Raw genomic sequence first — 6,000 nt, forward strand, 5'->3', positions numbered from 1 at the left:
CATCTCTTGCAAGTTTCACTGCCCTTTCTCCTGCTGTGTGGGGCTCCCAATCTTTGAGACTGCAGCTTCTCCCTAAATGAGAAATCTGGCTGCAAGATGAGGGGAGCTGAGAAAAGGGAAGGGAAGCAGGTGAGCAAAGCAAGCAGGTGAATCTTTACCTGCTGGCCTCCTTATTTCCTCTTGCTCCTGAGTGAAAAGGAAGGCGGTAAAAAAAGTGGAGGGTGCCCCTTGTGCACGTGCCTCCTAGGCTTTGCCTGTATGTGCTACCTCTAAAGCAGATGTCTTCAAACTTGGCAGAATTCTGGAAATTGAAGACCACAAGTCTTAAAGCTGCCAAGTTTGAAGACCTCTGCTCTAAAGTGTGAGTTAAAAAAACAAGGCTGTGGGGGAGAGAAAAAGGCGATCTATTGCTCTGGAAGGACATGCGTCATTTGGTCACTTTTGCTTCTCCATTAAAGCCTATGCCTCAGGAAAGAGAAGAGGGGGCTTCAGCCCTGCAGGCGCTGCAAGGGGAATGGCCAGCTTGTGGGGGAGGGGGAAAGAAGAAGAGAGCAAGACCACAACAAGAGGGTGGGGAAAGAGGAAGGGACAGTTGTGATGTTGGTGCTCAGGGCCGTGAGGCAGTCTCAAACCCCTTCCTGTGCCAGGGTAGTGGATGGCTCTGTTGTCTATCAGATTTGCATATGCATGCGCGCGTGTGCACACACACACACACACACACACACACACACACACACACACACGCGAGAGGAGAGGAGAGGAGAGGAGAGGAGAGGAGAGGAGAGGAGAAAGAGAGCGATGAGAAAGAGAGAATACAAGAGAAAGAGAGGGAGAAAGATGAGAGAGAAAGTGAGGAAGAGAAAGAGAGAGATGAGAACGAGAGGGAAAGATAGAGAAAGAGAGAGATGAGAACGAGAGGGAAAGATAGAGAAAGAGAGAATAAGAGAGAAAGAGAGGGGGGACAAAGAGAGAGATATGAAAGAGAGAGAGGGAATAAGAAGAATTGGGTGGAAACTAATGAAGAAGCATCTTAGAACTAAGGAGAAATTTCCTGACAGTTAGAACAACTAATCAGTGGAACAACTTGCCTCCAGAAGTTGTGAATGCTCCAACACTGGAAGTTTTTAAGAAGATGTTGTATAACCATTTTTCTGCTTCAGCGAGCGCTCCTCGAGAGATTAGAGCTTGCAGGGGCCCGATCTGGATTATCCAATATCTTTTTTTTTTTTTGTTTACATTTATATCCTGCCCTTCTCCGAAGACTCAGGGCGGCTTACAGTGTGTAAGGCAATAGTCTCATTCTATTTGTATATTTACAAAGTCAACTTTGTATCTTCACAAAATCTTCACAAATCTTCACAAAATCCACAAGAAAACTTCAACATAAAATAAGGTATTAATTGGGATCAAGAACAGGGGTCTAGAACTGGCTGAGGAACTCTGGGAGTTGAAGTCCGCAAGTCTTAAAGGGACCAAGGTTGGAGACCCCTGATCTAGAACATAAAATATTTAATATATAAAGTCCTGTATGATGAACAAGAGTATCTGAAGAATATAAATTCTTCCAATTATTCAAAAACGCACTATAGGCATAACTTTTCTCACTTACTTCTGGTGATGCATTCACTTTAGGTGAGTTGCTCTGACCTTAAGATGTATCAGATAACCCAAAAATCTACAAAACTAAAATTGTATCTAAAATGTCTTTGAAGAAACTCTAGTTAACTACTAACACAAAAAACTGCTGTTCTGAAAAGGATGTGCTAAATTATTTTTTAGCAAGATTGATTTTTAATGTGCAGTCAAATTCTGCTTGCAGAGGGTTTAATACACTACAAAGTTAAAGTAATCTGTAAACTAATAGTTACAGGAGAAGATTAACACTATATTTTTTTCTGCTTTCTATCTTCTACAAATAGATCCATTTATCTTTATATTTATCTCAGCAGGAAATCATTCCTCAACCTGACATTATCATCCTGGTAGATATATCACCACAAATAAAATAAAAGGAAACAAAATCAAAAGTAAGTAGAGGAGGGAAAGTTATTAAATCCACTTTGGACATCAGTGGAATTTCACGTAAAGCAATACTGTAATACAACTCTGAATGAAAAAATAAATGTACATTTCAGCTTCCTTGGCAAATGGTGCATTTTGCTGATAAATGCCGTGATAGCTCAGGCCGTGATAGCTCAGGCCGTGATAGCTCAGGCTGTAAGAAGCCTGTTATTAGAACACAGCAGCCTGCAATTACTGCAGGTTCAAGCCCGGCCCGAGGTTGACTCAGCCTTCCATCCTTTATAAGGTAGGTAAAATGAGGACCCAGATTTTTGGGGGGGCAATAAGTTGACTTTGTAAATATACAAATAGAATGAGACTATTGCCTTATACACTGTAAGCCGCCCTGAGTCTTCGGAGAAGGGCGGGATATAAATGTAAATAAAAAATAAAAAAATAAAATAAAAAAAATAAAAAAAAACCAGTAAAGGGGCAAAGGTCAGGATAAATGGATGGATGGATGGATATCTACCTAATTATATATCTTCACTACCCTAAACTACTTTAATCAGAAGAACAGAATACAGAAAATGTAAACAAAAATATTCTGAGATGAACATATTTTGCTCAATAAAAAAGCTATGAGGGGGGTGTCAAAAATTCCAGTTTTAGGGTTTATTTATTACTAATGCTATTTAAAGAAATCAACCTTTCAAAAAATGGTCTTCTAACATGGACACATGTAGAAACCATGACTAGCAACTCCCCCTTCCTATCAGCCCCAGAAGATGGTTTTATAGTATAATGAAGGATATCAGAGCTGGGGTTGAAATAGAGAACAGCATGTTAGTAGAGCAAGTTTGTGCCTTTCACTTGTGTGAAGGAAGATACTATCCATTTACAACTACATACGTGAAAGGGCTTTTCCATGGATTGAGAAGAGCACTAGGAGAACGGGTACAGGGTGCCCACAATAACCTCAAGTGAACAACTGAAGGTGGGTATGTGTCAGATAGACCAGACTAAGAAATCAAAGTTATGAATGCTAGCACTACTTTTATTGCAGAGTTACATAACGGAATCTTGTATGTCTGAATGTGCCTCTCCCTCCCTGTCTTTATCTTTAAGAAAACTAGGGAAGGTCAAAACTGAGATGTTTCACAAATTATGTTTGTGTTTGGGCTCAAATTCCTTTATCCAATTACTGTCTTGATTGTGACTCTTTCTCCTGCTCCTCAAGCTTTACTCTTACAATCCATTACATCAGGGCCTTGCTTCCAAACTGACCTCCACAGAATGCTTGCACCAGAGGTGGGTTTCAGCAGGTTCTGACCAGTTCTGAGAACCAGTAGTGGAAATTTTGAGTAGTTCGGAGAACCGGTAATAAAAATTCTGACTGGCCCCGCCCCCATCTATTCTCTGCCTCCCAAGTCCCAGCTGATCAAGAGGAAATGGGGATTTTATAGTACCCTTCCTCTGCCAGGCCCAGCAAGCCACACCCACCAAGCCATGTCACACCCAACAAGCCACATCCACAGAACCGGTAGTAAAATATTTTGAAACCCACCACTGTCTTGCACCCATAGAAATTTAGAAGGAGCACTTTTGTCATAGACCAAGGAAAGATGAGAAGAGCAGCTTTCATTTAAGATTATGTCTCACATTCATGTCTTCAACAAAATAGTTAGTGAGGTATCTTCACACAGAGGCAAGCAGGATGTGTGGATGAGCTCTCAGACACTGTTAAGACCGACCACTAATTAGCAGGTAATTGAACAAGAAAATCATTTTTATTTTCCAATTGGATAAATACAGTACACAAGAGAAGAAATCTGTTTCTGCAATCCTATTTGTCTAGTTGCTGCCTGGTTATGGCTTTTATTCAGGGATGAAATTCAAAAATTTTCCCTACCGGTTCTGTGGGCGCGGCTTAATGGGCATGGCAGGGGAAGGATACTGCAAAATCTCCATTCCCATCCCATTCCAGGGGAAGGATACTGCAAAATCTCTATTCCCACCCCACTCTGGGGCCAGTCAGAGGTGGTATTTGCTGGTTCTCCGAACTATTAAAAATTTCTGCTACTGGAACCTGCTGGATTTCACCTCTGCTTTTATTTCGGTTGAAGATTGTTTTTCAATCTCAGCAACTTGAAGATGTGTGGACTTCCACTCTCAGAATTCCCCAGCAGGGGTGCCCGCACATCGGTTGGGGAATTCTGAGAGTGGAAGTCTACGCATCTTCAAGTTGCTGAAGTTGATAAATACCATGTGAGAACTTCTCCATAGTCTGTGCAGATATAGCAAAAAAAAAAAAAAAGAATGGTCCAATCTTTCAAACTAGCTCCTGCTGTTTTATTATTCAATCTACGTCTGGCCCAAAATGAGACTGCAGTTGCAGTTAACACCATTCGCCTCACAAAATTTAAAACTGTCTGCAAACAGAGAAGCCCAATACTGGACTGGCTTTCCACTTCTCTTTCACCACAACAGTAACCTTTTTTATATATAAATTCACAGCATTTCAGGAGACCAGTTTCAGTTTCAGTTTTGAATCTTGCTCTTTTACTAACTATGCAGATTGGGAACATTTTTCAGTGGACTGTAGATTGTTACTATTTGGAAAGCTGATTGCTTTCCTTCAATCTATTAAAATGCAGGCTACTGCTTTTATTGTATTTGGACTATCTGAAATTAAAGTATTATGATTCAGCTGCACATTTTAAAGAAATGTCTGAATAACAAGCAACTGACTGCAGTTGCTTGTTATCAGTTAATTGGAGGCCATTGTCGACTTATGACCATTTGATTAATGGCGGTTTGAAGTTACGATGGTGCTGAAAAAAGTCATTGAGAGTCCCCATGGTTCATGTTCATGTTCATGTGATCATCATTTGGGCAGGAGGCAACCAGTATGTTGCAATATCATGGGTCATGTGATTGCCATTGAAAACCTTCTCAAGGAAGCTGGGTGCTTCCGACCAGCAAAATTAATGGGAGAAGCTGGCTTAGCTTACCGACGGTACGATTTGCTTAACCCATAGGGCAAAAACAGTTTTAAAATCAAGCATCACTCATTGTAAGAAATACATCTCTTAGCAACTGAAGTTCCATCCCAATTGTAATTGTAAGTCAAAGACTAACTAGACAGAACATGCCTATTTTCTGATCAGCCTACAGACACCAATGCTATCAAGGTGAGTATCGTCTTCTGCTGCAGTTGGTTGCACAGGAAACAAGAAGGAAAGCTTTGCTTGCTGGGGGATTCTGGGAGTTGAAGTCCGCCAGGCTTAAAGTTGCCAAGGTTGGAGACTCCTGCAATAGATAGATGGCTTCGTCTACCACACTTTCTAGGCTTATATTATGGAGACAATTCTTTTTCATAGGCAGAATGTCACTTTGCAGTCCATATCAAACCCTGTCATATCACAAGACAAACCACCATGGCTGTTTTCAAAAAGCTAAGCAGGGTCAGTACTGATTAGTACTTGGGTAGGAGATCAACAGAAACCTCACGACTGGGAAATCAGATAAACAGCCTCAAAAAAAGGCACTAGCAAGCTCATTCTATACAGCTCATACGCAACAGAAATCGATATCAATTTGATGGGAATACACAGAGAGAGAGGGGGAGATGTGTGTGTGTGTGTGTGTCTGTGATTTATTTATTTATTGAATTTATATGGTCACCCATCTCAAGCACGTTGTCTTGTAAATGAATGAATGGAATGAGAATGAGAATGAAAATGAAAAATAGAATAAAAACAAAAAACATTCACATCACATACAAATTAAATAGAAAGTGCACAGGCAGGAGGACCAGTTAAACAACATGTGTTAAATGCTGGTTGTCTTTATATTATAAGGAGATTTTTTTTTTAACTCATTGGGACATATTTTACAAGCCAATTCCAGAGTGGCGCATCCCAGATTTCCATGAGAAATTTGAGACAATAACTGCATGACGAGCTCGTATTGCTAGCTGTGGCTAGGCAAGAACAC

This window comes from Ahaetulla prasina, chromosome 2, assembly GCF_028640845.1.
Source record: "Ahaetulla prasina isolate Xishuangbanna chromosome 2, ASM2864084v1, whole genome shotgun sequence".
Taxonomy (NCBI): Eukaryota; Metazoa; Chordata; class Lepidosauria; order Squamata; family Colubridae; genus Ahaetulla; species Ahaetulla prasina.